Source organism: Euleptes europaea, chromosome 15 (genome assembly GCF_029931775.1).
Source record: "Euleptes europaea isolate rEulEur1 chromosome 15, rEulEur1.hap1, whole genome shotgun sequence".
NCBI lineage: Eukaryota > Metazoa > Chordata > Lepidosauria > Squamata > Sphaerodactylidae > Euleptes > Euleptes europaea.
This window is the reverse complement of record NC_079326.1, coordinates 59,516,752-59,530,619: the sequence shown is the minus strand read 5'-3', so window position 1 is coordinate 59,530,619 and position 13,868 is coordinate 59,516,752. Positions and strand designations below refer to the sequence as shown.

General features: G+C 45.0%; 1 protein-coding gene across 1 annotated transcript in view; it reads right to left on the bottom strand.

Annotated features, from left to right (window-relative positions):
- Nucleotides 1-13,868, bottom strand: part of SPAG16 (sperm associated antigen 16) — a 220,209-nt gene that overhangs the window by 141,027 nt on the left and 65,314 nt on the right. The window lies entirely within an intron of this gene.

The following is a 13,868-nucleotide window of genomic DNA, read 5'->3' as shown; positions in this document are numbered from 1 at the left end:
GACCCCTACTCCATGCCCAGAAGATGGGGGGAGGAACAACCCTCCAGGATTCCTGGCCAATCTGGCCTGGAGGAAAATTGCTTCCTGACCCCAAAGAGGCAATTGGCACTACCCTGGGCATGCAAGAAAGGGACACAAGAGCCAAACACTTGCCCTCCCTTTCATGATCTGCCTAGGTTCACAAGTTATATGCTTGGATATTTTGCTCTTGAAATGCTGCTGTATTGATTATTTTCTTGATATACTCAGTCATTTCTGCCTTTTAAAAGAATGCCTTTTAATTAATGCTTTTAAGGTTGTTATTTATTCTTGTACTCATTTAAGACCTCCTTGATGAAATGTATGCAAAACTCATAGGGGACTCAAGAGTCAAATTAAAATTAACCCCTATGAGTTTTGCATACTCTTCATCAAGGAGATCTTAAATGAGCCCAAGAATAAATAAAAATCTTAAAGGCTTTAAAATTAATTCCCCCACCGCACCAGCTGTCTCTCGGGATTTTTCGCTCTGTGTTTGGTGCGGCCCTATCTTGCTTGCACCCTCCAAAGCAGGCTTTCTGTCCAAGGGGAACGGATCTCTGTAGTGTGCCAATCAGTTACAATTCCAAGGAAATCTCCAGGCCCCACCTGGTAAATCTAAGCCTGAGAGATGAGCAACCAGACACCCCCACCCCCCGGCAGCCATTTCCACTCTGGAAAACAGCACAGAAGGGAAGTCAGAAGCCCCCCCTCCCCTTGTGCATCCCTCCCAAGTTGCATTGAGCAATGGTGTATTTTCTAAGGTGACTCCCCCAATGGTTTATGTAACTGCCAGGCAGGTTGGGGACCCCTGACTTGACTTGCGTCACACGTCTTGTGTCAAAAAGCCCTCAGGAAGCGACCTGGCCAGCCCCCATTTCTGTAGCTTGCTGTGCTGTTGTGCCTTTGCTGGTGCACCTGCTTCCTTAGCAGCAGCTGTCAGCTGCACTCCCTCACTGGCCCAACCCAGGTCAGAAAGCTCAGCGGCGCAAAGGAACTTGAGGCCTCCCTCCCCTGCAATGTCCATGGAATGGTTGCCTCTGCCAGTGCAATCACATACTTAACTGAAGGACTTCCACATCTTTCACTCTACCATCAACCTGACCACGGATCAGTCCCTGCAACAGGTACATTTTCTGTCCAGCTCCATGAGGGCTCTCGGATGCTGCCGTATACCGGAAACCACTGAACAACCTATGCATTTACATGCTCCCAGCTACCACCCAGAACAGCAAACTATCCATGGTCTCTACAGTAAAAGAACTGGGTTACAACTGTATTTGCTCCTGTCCCTCAGAAGGCGTTCTTCCTATTAAAACATCCATCCAATGAAATAAAGAAACGGACTGGCAGAGGGAGACTGGTACCCAGAAGGAGCCTATTACAAGACAGGCCCAAAAGAGATAACAACAGAACATCCACGGTTCACAACGCAAACCAGTTCAATGCATAACTAATAATCTGCAGCCTGTCCCGGATAATGACCTCTTTCACACACGAGGCTTGGGTGGCAGGTATTTCCTTACATACTGTCCCCTAACTTACAGCAGCTTCTCACCTACAACCCTGTAATACTTTTCATGATTTCACAAGGTCTTGGTTACTTTTTTTAAAAAGTTGAGATGTATGTGCAGGTATATATATCATTTCTCCAGTGTCGGAGGGTTTAATCTCTCAATTTAAAAAAAAAAATTGGGGAAACCTCTGCAAATTTTGGTGACCCCTTGCATGCGAAGAAGAATCTTTTTTTTCTGCACCTGGCCCCATTGTGTGGATTTTTTGATAATAAATAACAATGGTAGGAATTTTCAAGTTAGAAAAATAATCATATATATCCCAGGGGGGCAGGATATGCATAGAGTCAGTGTGACCCTTTAAAACAGCAGATCATGAGTTCAGGCAAGGGGAATGGTTGCCTAGGCAATGCATTGCCTACCTTTCCCAGTCCTCACACTACCATTCTTGAACAGCAGTGAGAAAAGAATGCGAGCCAGTTTGGAATACTTGAAATAATCTTTTTTCAACAGCTCACCAATGAAATTAGCCAAACATGTGTGTGTGCATATTAAGTGCCGTCAAGTCACTTCCGACTCATGGCGACCCTATGAATCAGTGTCCTCCAAAATGTCCTATCTTTGACAGCCTTGCTCAGGTCTTGCAAACTGAGGGCTGTGGCTTCCTTTATTGAGTCAGTCCATCTTATTTTGGCTTGTCTCATCATAGGGTTTTCAAGGTAAAGGTTGTTCAGAAGTGGTTTACCAGTGCCTTCTTCTGCGCAATACTAACCAGGGTTAGCTGTAGTGACACTGCTGTTGTCTACAAAAGATCCTCCACCACTGTCACCTTCCACTACTGCTGCTGCTCAGTAGCCAGCCTTCAAGGATTCTTCTGCCCCCATCACCACTGGGACTGCCTGGTCTCTTCTGCGGATGTGGTCATTGATCCCTTAAGGGGGTGGATGCATCTTCATCTGGTGTCTCAGCTGTGACCATTCCATCTTGAGTGACTCTGGTAGGAGTTTAGTCTCTTGATAGAGTCTAGACCCCTTAGGGTATTGCTCTCAGCTTCCCTGACACACACAAACCCCCTCACCACGGTAAGGTGTGCATCCAAAAGGGGGTAACCAAACATAAATTGGCATAAAATGTTCTAGAGCCTTATGAACGTGGATGAGACTAACATCTCCGTACTTCAACGGGTACATTTTCCTGGGACTATCAAGGCCTGTTCCTAGCTGCAGCTGTTCTAATTTGATGTAACAGCATTCAGAACAACGACTTTTCTCTTATAGAAGAGCCTGAAAACTCTTATTAGACTCAGTTGTTAAGGCAGAGTTTTATAAACGTCTACGTGGATTTCTACAAGTGGCAAGTTCTGTCACCTATACAAGAATATATGGCGTTTTTCACAGCTGATGTTTGCCTCATAAATTATCCTCAATTTTTTTCCTCTCTTTGCTAATGTACTCAGATAGTTAAAGACGTAATGTTGGCTATCTCTAGGAAGATTATTTTGAAGGCTTACAAATGACATTCTCAAGATGACAAACTAGGAAAGAATTCTTCTGGGAAATATCCAGCAGGTGAAATGTGCTCAAGAAAATTAGTTTCAGCCTTCCAAGCTATATACCCAAGGGAATTTGTCTTCTTCCTGAACAGGTTGTATATGCTTTTTGCTCATTTTTGAAGTTAACATTTATACACTGGAAAGAATCTTACATTTTGTAGTAATCACATGTCTGGGAGCTGCCCCTAGAATTACCCAGGAGACATAAGATGCCCACTCGGGAACCCATGGCACCAGCAACAGGGAAGCCCGCTCTGGCAGTGGCAACAAGGAGAAATGCAGCAACACAGTATGGGCCCTTCAAGGCCCCAACACAGCCACACCCACCAGCTGCCAGGCCAGCCAGGACAACAGCAGCAAGGCAGAGGAATGGGGCAACAGTAGCCCTGCAGAATGGACCTGTTGGGATGACGCGGAAGCCAAGCGGATTAGCAGTCTTGTCCAGGATACCCATCAGAAAGTCCACGGCCACATAGAAAAAGTGTAGTTTATTTGTACAGTGCAGAAATATATACAGATACTCTTTTCACACTCTCCGCTCATAACATCCCGCATAGAACTGCGGTTTCACTTCAATATATACACCTGGGGATTGCAACCACCAATCACAGCAGATATCCAATTATCCTGGCATTGCTACTGCATTGCATCAGCCACCTGGCTATAGCTGGATCAGGCCAGCTTTCTCTAGCTCCCCAGGTACTTTCCAGGCTGATTACATCATCCTTAGATCTCACTGATCTATCCTGCACCTGTCAAACTAACTGACAGACTTGTAATCTTGACACTCCTTCTCAAGGATTTCAGATTAGTGGACATGTTCATGGAGGAGGGGACTATCCATGGATACTAGTAAAAATCGCTACTAGTCATGATGCACACCTATTCTCTCCAGTATCAGAGCAGCATGCCTATTATATGAGGTGTGGTGGAACACAGCAGGATAAATGCTGCTGCAGTCATCTTGCTTGTGGGCTTCCTAGTGGCACCTGGTTGGCCCCTGTGTGGACAGATTCCTGGACTTGATGGGCCTTGGTCTGATCCAGCAGGGCTTTTCTTATGTTCTTAAGACCTTTTGAGGCTCCACTTCAATCGCTGCTAACAGCTACCAGCAGTGGCGCCCAGCCAAGGCAATGGGAGGGGGAAAGAGGCAGCCCACAATTCCCCTGAGGTCTCGTGAGACTGCTGGTTCTCACAAGACGTTGGGGGAACTGACTGAGCATGTGCGACCTGCTGCACTAGCCTCAGAAGGGGCTCAGAAGCAGGCCAGTGAGGAGGTGGCTGCATTCTCTCTCCAGGCTGTGCAAGAAAGATCCAGTGGAGAGGAGGAAGAAGCAGATGCTGCAAACCCCCCTCTCCTCTCCAGTTCCGAGGCTCTGCAAGCCCAAGCAGCACAAAAAGGGTGTGGAAGTTTCCATTCAACTGTCAATGGTAATGGTGACATTTATTTGTTTACAGAAAAAACTTCAGGGGGGTAGTCATGTTGCCACAAAAAATAACAAATAATCTACAGGCCCTTTAAAAAGAATGGATTTATTGTAGCATCAGATTGTGTGACCCAATTTTTTTTTCAGAAGCATGAAAAAGTCGACATATATGGGTGAAGAGGGGGGAAAGTGTAAATGGTGGGACAGAAAGGACATGAGAAGGAAGAGACAAAAATAGGTCTGTGATGGCATGCGCACACACACCCCACACACACCAGTTTCCCTGATGCTGCTGCTCACTGATCGACTCATAGACTATATCAAGCTTTCTTGTACATGTGTAGCAGCCACGTACCCCAGGATCATGGCCTGAACACGCCTTGGTAAACAAGTTATATTTGTAATCTCTGTTGCTGTTTATGGCCAAATTTATGCATGTATCTGTGAACAGAAAAGAAGACATGTGTCCTCCCGTGGTCACAGAATCATAGAGTGGGGAGGGGCTGTGGCTCAGTGGCAGAACAGCTGCTTGGCATTTAGAAGGTCCCAGGTTCAATCCCCGGCATCTCCAGTTAAAGGGACTAGGCAAGTCGGTGATGTGAAAGACCCCTGCCTGAGACCCTGGAGAGCTGCTGCTGGTCTGAGTAGACAACACTGACTTTAATGGACCGACGGTCTGATTCATTATAAGGCAGCTTCATGTGTTCAAGAGTTAGAAGGGACCTCCAGGGACTTCAAGGGTCATCAAGTCCAACCCCCTGCACAATGCAGAAAATTCACAACTACCTCCCCCCCACACCCCCAGTGACCCCTGCTCCATGCCCAGAAGATGGCAAAAAAAAAAAAAAAAACCCTCCAGGATCCCTGGCCAATCTGGCCTGGAGAAAAATTGCTTCCTGACACCAAAGTGGTGACTGGAATAACTGTGGACATATAAAAAAGGGCCACAAGAGCCAAGCACTGACACACAACCCTTCCTGCCCTCCCTCTCATGATCTGCCTAAGTTCACTGAATCAGCATAGCTAGCCTCTGCTTTAAAACCTCCAAAGAAGGAGAGCCCACCACCTCCCAAGGAAGCCTGTTCCACTGAGGAACCACTTTGTCAGGAAGTTCTTCCTAATGTCTAGACAGAAACCCTTTTGATTTAATTTCAACCCACTGGTTCTGGTCCCACCTTCTGGGGCATCAGAAAAAACCTCAGCACCATCCTCTATATGACAGCCCTTCAAGTACTTGAAGATGGTTATCATATCACCTCTCAGTCATCTCCTCTTCAGGCTAAACATACCCAGCTCCTTCAACCTTTTCTCATAGGACTTGGTCCTCACCATCTTTGTTCCCGTCCTCTAGACAAGCTCCAGCTTGTCTACAACCTTCTTAAATTTTGGTGCCCAAAACTGAACACAATAGGTGAGCAGAGTAAAGAGATTCCATCACTTCGTGTGATCTGGATTCTATACTTCTGTTGTTCCAGCCCAAGACCACATTTGTCTTTTTAGCTGCCACAACACACTGTGGACTAATGTTCAGTGTATGGTCTACTAAGACCCCTAGAACCTTTATGCACATACTACTGCCAAGACAAGTCTCCCCCATCCTATAATTATTCATTTTATTTTTTCTATCTAAATGCAGAACTTTGCGTTCATCTCCGCTGAAATTCATGTAATTAGTTTTAGCCCAGTTTTCCAACCTGTCAAGATCATCCTGTATCCTGACTCTGTCTTCTACCATATTTGCTACCCCTCCCATGAAAAGGTCATTAAAATGACCTTAAAACAGCGCCTGCCAATGTCCTCCCAGATAGATGGTCCAGAAAGATACCATGATTTATGGTACTGAAAGCCACTGTGAGGTCCAGGAGAATCAACCGAGTCACACACTTCTGTCTGCCTCCCAGTGCAAGTCATCCACCAGAGTGACCAAGGCTATTTCAGTCCCACAACCAGGCCAAAATCCAGATTGGAAGGGATCTAAACAATTTGCCTCATCCAGGAAAGCTTGGAATTGTCCACCCACCCACCTGTTCAATCACCCTGATCAAGAATGGAACATTTGAGACTGGGAGCAATTGTGCCAACTGCTCAGGTCATCTCCTCAATCCAGAGGTCAACCGAGGCAACAACAGGAGCACCGGCCATATCGACAGGAAAATTTCCTAGAGCCATCAGAAAGCCATTCGGGTTCATCTGGCTCTGGGGGCAGATTGCATTACTACATCCCCTACAGAGTATTGGTATCCCTGTAAGGCTAAACCCAAGCAAGTAGTGACCCTTCAAAGCTAACACACTATGTGCCCCCAAAACAATGGGAGAAAAAAGCCTAGAAAAGAAAGCATTGGATATACAGGGGATACTTTGGAATGGATTTCCATTTCGAGGCATGTTCTGTATGTGTTTTTATTGTAAAGACAAAACAAAATGACAAACACTTTCATCCTTTGTGTTCCAAATTGTTTTTTTCTAGCAATGGTTAATTTGGAAGAGATTACTATTTTTGTTGTTTCTGTGATACAGAAGAGTGCCCTTGTACTTTCCAGTAACCTAGAAACAAAATAATAATAGAAATAATGTCTTCAAAATAGCCCTCCATTACCCAATTTTTAAAAATGCTTTTCGGTACTCAAGGGGCTAATTTTGTAGGGGTTACTTTCCATCAGCTTCTTTGTTTGTATTTTACAATACATGGGGGTGCTTTTCGTGGGATCGCAGAAATGCGTACCTATAAAATGTCAAAGGAAGATGCTTCCCCTGTGTTTATGGCCCTCCCCCCATTAAAGTACCCCTAAATATTATTTTCTCTCAGGGACTATTGTAATGCGCTCTGGACAGGGGCTGCCCTTGAACACAGTGCAGAAGCTTCGACTCTGCAGAACACAACAGCGCTTTTGTTAACAGGAGTTAAGTGTCGTCTGCACATCGCCCCGAGTCTGAAATCTTCACGCTGGCATCCAGCTTGCTTCCACGTGCCATTCTAAGTGCCAGGGGCACCTCTGGAAGCCCTTCACAATCTGTGAACCTCTACCCATATGAACCCCTTCAGCACCCCAAGCTTTGTTTCCAGTTCCATCTGTGGGGTAGTAGGGACTGTTTTGGCTCAGGCATTCTCAGAGTTGTTTTCTGTTGCCCCAGAAGGCCAGACCAGAACCAACGGGTTGAAATTAAATCAAAAGAGTTTCTGTCTAGCCATTAGGAAGAATTTTCTAACAGTTAGAGCGGTTCTTCGGTGGAACAGGCTTCCTTGGGAGGTGGTGAGCTCTCCTTCCCTGGAGGTTTTTAAGAAGAGGTTGGATGGCCATCTGTCAGCAGTGCTGATTCTATGACCTTAGGCAGATGATGAGAGGGAGGGCATCTTGGTCATCTTCTGGGCATGGAGTGGGGGTCACTGGGGGTATGTGGGGAGGTAGTTGTGAATTTCCTGCATTGTGCAGGGGGTTGGTGACCCTGGTGGTCCCTTCCAACTCTATGATCCTATGATTCTATAAGCCTCTCCTGTTTTACAGAACAAGCTTTCTGAGGTGGTAAGGAAGATGCCCACCAAAATTATGCAGAGTCAGACTTTTGAATGTGCTTTTCGTGATCCCCAATGAAGAGACAATTCGGATACTGGGTAAGAGAAGTGTTGACTTTTCTGAAGGCCATGTACCGGTATTTACTATGTATTGTGGCTTTAAATCTGTAAATGTGCTTTTATGAAAGCTGTTTTCAGTGCCACAGTGCAGGAGAAAAGTAGGGTGCAATTTTTAAAAATAAATTAATAAATAAATGCAGGGGGCTGCAGAGCAACAGACAGTCACACTAAGAATGACCCACCACAGGGCTTTTTCTGCACAAGGTTTAGAGGTGACACTCTTTTAAGCCTATTGACTTCAGTGGAGTCAGAAGGCTGTTTAAAACTGCACCACTAACTGCCCAGATTAGAGAGTTTATCAAATTTCACAGGCATGATCGTTCAATGAGCATATTGAGAGCGACCAAAGGAACCATAACTGATTGAATGAGCCATTCACGGTTTCACTGTAATGCCCGTGTGTACTTAGACATGTATGGCTTAAGATATGAGAAAAGCATATGCTACTGGCAGGATCAGGTGTGATAAATGCACACATCCCTGGAGGTCAATGCTCGCTGGCATGTATTAGCTCTAGAATCACCACAGTTATCCAAGGAACGGTGGGAGCAAATCCACTTTGGGACATATCCCCCATTGGTACTACAAAAGATTGTGCAAACCAACAGGTTGCATTCAAGATCATTCAAATGAACATTTCTCTAGGCCCACATCTATAAAATATATGTACATACATTTAAAATTGTATTTTACATGATAAAACTCAAAGAGTGCCCAGCTGTCTTTGACCAGGGCTAGGGCATTTTCGGCCCATGCCCCGGCCTGGTGAAACTCCCTTTCTAATGAGACCAGGGCTCCGAGGGATCTTAAAGAATTCCGCAGGGCCTGCAAGACGGGGTTATTCCACCAGGCCTACAGCTGAGGACAGCTATGGTTTTCCATCAGTGCTGGCCTCCCTACCCGACTCTCCCCCACCTTCTTGCTTTGCTCTGTATCATTTATCAACTAATATGTGGGAATCCTGACTGTCCGCAGTCCCTGCAGCGGCCCCTATACTGCAAAATAACCCCATTTTGTGTGTTTTTTTTTTTTTGGGTCTAATGTTTATGGGGCTGTAAAATTGCTGGTGTTGTAAATGTTTTGTTCTTACGATTTTATTCTGATTTTATTGTATTAATTTCATTGGTTATTAAGTTGTGATCTGCCCTGAGCCTGGTCTTAGCCAGGGAGTGAGGGCGGGATACAAAACTGACTAAATAAATAAGTGCCTAGAATACCTTTAAAATAAAACTACTGTCCACAAATGCAGACACAGATTTCAGAGTTTTTAAATGACTGTGAAAACTGGTTGTGGCTGAAGAACAGAGCAACAATATCAGACACATCAAAATCCTCTGCACATCACATTTGCCATGATGATTTCTAACAAGTAGCATCCACAGAACTAAAAAGCTAAGGATAACACAAGGGCCAGCTCAATATTACGGAATCTTTGTGTTTATGTAAAGTATTGCCAGACAGAATATGGTGACCCCTCAAGCAGGGTCTAGGATGCTATTTGGACTCTTCAATCTGTACACTGTGACAAATATTCAGGAAAGTTTGCAAAGTAAAACAAAAGGCATAAGCATAGCTATTAGCTTCATGATCACTTTCAAACATAGGATGTTTTTCTCCAAACTTTGGGATTCAATAGTGAAGGATGAAGTAATCATGCAAAATCCCATCCCTTGTTCAACATGGGACATAAATCACAAGCAGGCTGACCAATCTACGCTTGACTGACAGATGAAACTACTAGACCACACACCAGCTGCTTCTACACCAACATTATTCTTCACCTTGTACAAAGGGCACACCCACCAATGGCATTCGGAGAAATCAACTACAACTAAGAGATCAACTAAGATTACAACTTCCAGAGATGTAAACATACACACAGTCATACCATTGTGGCATATCACCATCTGACTCCTGAAATGTCTTTGTAAGTTATCCCCTTTAGTGTGGCGGCTTACTTTAGGAGGAGAGTTCCTGGGTGCTGTAATTCATTTTATTATGTTTTTATATTACAACACAATGCAGGCTTTAAGAGACTCAATGACATTTGCGAACAGTCTTCATTGAAAAATAAAGTTTTTTCATGCTTGTAAACCACACTTACCTTTTGGAACCTCCACTTCATACACACTCATAGAAACTCTGAGAGGGGATAACCTTGAACATTTCCCCTGGAGCCTAATCTGAACCTCACAAATCCTGGCTGCCCCTGCACTCACTGTGGATCTATTATTCCAACTTACATTAGCAGTGGAAGGTCCGCTCTTAGTGCCCTGGTCGTCATCTTAGTTTTCAATAGAGAGAAGGGAGCTTGAAGAGGGCATGCAGAGCACAGAAGGACAGATTGCATAAATATGAATTTGGTCAAGGATGAAAGGGAACCAATAAAAAGGTGTAAGGAGGAAAGGTTTCACAGATGCCACAATGAAAACTGTGATATTATCCACTATTTCAAGTAATAGTTTCACTCAGATACATTAATATTGGAATGCATAAATTAATTTTGAGTGAATTCATGAGATGGAGCATTCATTTACAAACACTTCAACATATCAAATGTGTCATGACTGATATATGAGAAGCCACTCAGTCAAATGAATAACCACGGTGGGAATAGGCTTATCATAAGCGGTTGGATATATAGTATTATCCCAAAGAATCTTCATGAAATAAACAGGAAGGTGCAAGAATTTATTTTCCAGCGGCCTCTCAAAACCAAAAATGACCCTGAATGACAACAATAGAAAGAAAAACTAAAATCACACAGTGTGCAACGCGGGTCACCAGTGAATGGGGCTGGGAAAAGAACATTTGTTTCTTTTCTTTATAAATTGTTCTCTTACTGTTCATATTTTTAAAAATTGCCGTATTACAACAGCAAGTCTAGAAAACAGGAGAAAAATCTGCACCAGCTACATCCAAGCACAATCGCAACTTAGGAGATTCCGCCCCCCGCCCCCAAATGCAGGCAGCCATGTAGGTCCCAAAAAAAAGTATGGAGGATAATTAAAAATCACATAAGGGTGATCTAGTTGTTGAGTTCTTAAGAATTTTACTTCAGGCTCTGTGGTTAGCTCAGAAAAGGGAGGAAAAGCAGGGCTGAGGGAAAGGCATAAGAGGCAGCAGACGCTGCTGGTTGCAAAACAGTCTTAAGCTCAAGTTGCTCGTCTTTAGCTCATGTTCTCCAAACAGTCGTCTGTGCAGCTGCACCTGTCAGATCTTGGCCTGCACAGAGAATCTTTTGGAACTTTCTAGAGTTAAGCAAAGAGCACTTCGTCCACATCAAGGAAAGGAGTGCTACCACACCTGCTTGCGTGGGCCACGGCAACACCTTCCTAGCAGAAGACCCAGCAAGAAATGGAGAACCCACTGCAGGAAAAGAGGGCAGGTTGTATGTATGCACAGAAGATCAGCTGGAAAATATCACCTGTTCTTCTTCCACATGTTCTCTGTGCAAACAAACTACGTGAGGAAGAAAGACACACAGAGAGAGAAAGCTAGAAAGGAAGGAAGGAAGACAGACAGACAGACAGACAGACAGACAGACAGACAGACAGACAGACAGACAGACAGACAGGGTAAAAACAGAATAAAGATAATGAGAGAAAGCTTTGCTCTCAGTTCTATGAAAGAACGTTCTCCACAAGGCAACTGTTCCGTCTAGACATTAGGAAGAATTTTCCGTCTAGACATTAGGAAGAATTTTCTAACAGTTAGAGCGGTTCCTCAGTGGAACAGGCTTCCTCAGGAGGTGGTAAGCTCTCCTTCCCTGGAGGTTTTTAAGAAGAGGTTAGATGGCCATCTGTCAGCAATACTGTTTCTGTGACCTTAGGCAGATGATGAGAAGGAGGGCATCTTGGCCATCTTCTGGTCACTAGGGGTGTGGAGGGGGGAGGTAGTTGTGAATTTCCTGAATTTCCTGCAGGGGGTTGGACTTGATGGCCCTGGTGGTCCCTTCCAACTCTATGATTCTATGAACTGCTGCATTGGTGGTCAAAGCTTTGCTCCCCCCCCCTTTGAGGCATGTACAGTAATGCTCCCCCACAAGGTGGATGGAGTCAGTGCTAAATGTGCTATTAGCTTAACTCTAGAAGATTCTGAAGGAATCACTGTGCCAGTACCACATTCCAGAGGTGCATCAGCACCCACACCACAACAAAGAACAAGGTAGTTGAGGAAGCTCTATGCAAAGGAGATTACAGTTCTGTGCCTCCCTTTGAACAGCTCTAACCCAGCAATTATTCAAAGCTGGCTCTGGTATTAATGACCCGTGACTTCCAATTAGGGCTAGAGACAGATCTGAGTAACTGTTGGGTTTTCTATGGTCCAAGAGAGAAAGGTCATTGCTTCTTTGTTCTCATCCACATTCAGGCTGGATAAAGTAGGAAGCTGTGGGAAGGCAGCCGTTGCCCACTTACAGCCCACTTCAAAATGCCCTGGCAGGCCGGAGGCTCCGATGTGGGCGCTCCTCCACTTCCACCCCCACACCCCCTCGTCACAGACGGGCATGAACTTCAGCTTCTAAACCCTGGCTCCAAATATTGGGGGGAAGGTGACAAGGGAGAAGACGAGGAGAGAAACAGGGAGGCTACACTCATGTGGCACAAAGTCCTCCAGAGAGCAGTTCCTCCAGATTCAACTGTCTCTCTGCAAGAGATCCAATTCCTTTGATAATCACTGCCTACCACTGTCCTCCACTGAAGAAGAGCCCGTACCAGGAATGAGTCTCTCCCAATGCCTGAGGCCTCACGAGTGTGCAGGGAAGTGACAGAGGGCAGGAAACAACCCTTCTGCCAAAGCCAGTGAGTCCGGGACATACACGTTCACCCCAGCCTCACACTGCCGTGGGAGCAGCATGCAGGGGCAAGTGAGCAGCTAGCAGCTCTGAGCCTTTCTGCTTGCTTAGCTTCGGCCTGGGGCTTCAAGGGGGGAGGACTGAACTCAGAGCATGTGTTTTCAGGTGGATGCCCTCTAGGCCCAGATTTTCCAGACTCACTAGATCCTTTTAACTGTAATGTGTTATGTGTGTTAAGTGCCGTCAAGTCGCTTCCGACTCATGGCGACCCTATGAATGAAAGTCCTCCAAAATGTCCTGTCTTTGACAGCTCTGCTCAGATCCTGCAAATTGAAGGCTGTGGCTTCCTTTATTGAGTCCATCCATCTCTTGTTGGGTCTTCCTCTTTTCCTGCTGCCCTCAACTTTTCCTAGCATAACTGTCTTTTCTAGTGACTCTTGTCTTCTCATAATGTGACCAAAATACGATAGTCTCAGTTTAGTCATTTCAGCTTCTAGGGTCAGTTCAGGCTTGATTTGATCTATAACCCACTGAATTGTTTTTTGGGCAGTCCACGGTATCCGTAACACTCTCCTCCAACACCACATTTCAAAGGAATCTACTTAACTGTAATAGGGGACTATCCCTTCCCATTTTAAACATGTGGGAGGGGAATTTGGAGGAGACAGATTGGACGTGGATTCGTGCCCTTCATGGCATCTGTTAAATACTATGTCACAGTTCAAATGGCCCTTTTCTTTGGGGCCAGCTGCCCTACCCTTCAACTCTGCTACATGGAGCCCTTGTGCATATGTTCATTTTTATGTCACGGCCTTAAGAAATGGTGGGATTGTTGTGATTAAGCTTTAAAAACTGGCAAAAGTGTTATCGTTCTCCATGCTGGCTAAAAAAAAAACAATCTGCCATAATTACACAGAAAATAGTTGGTTGG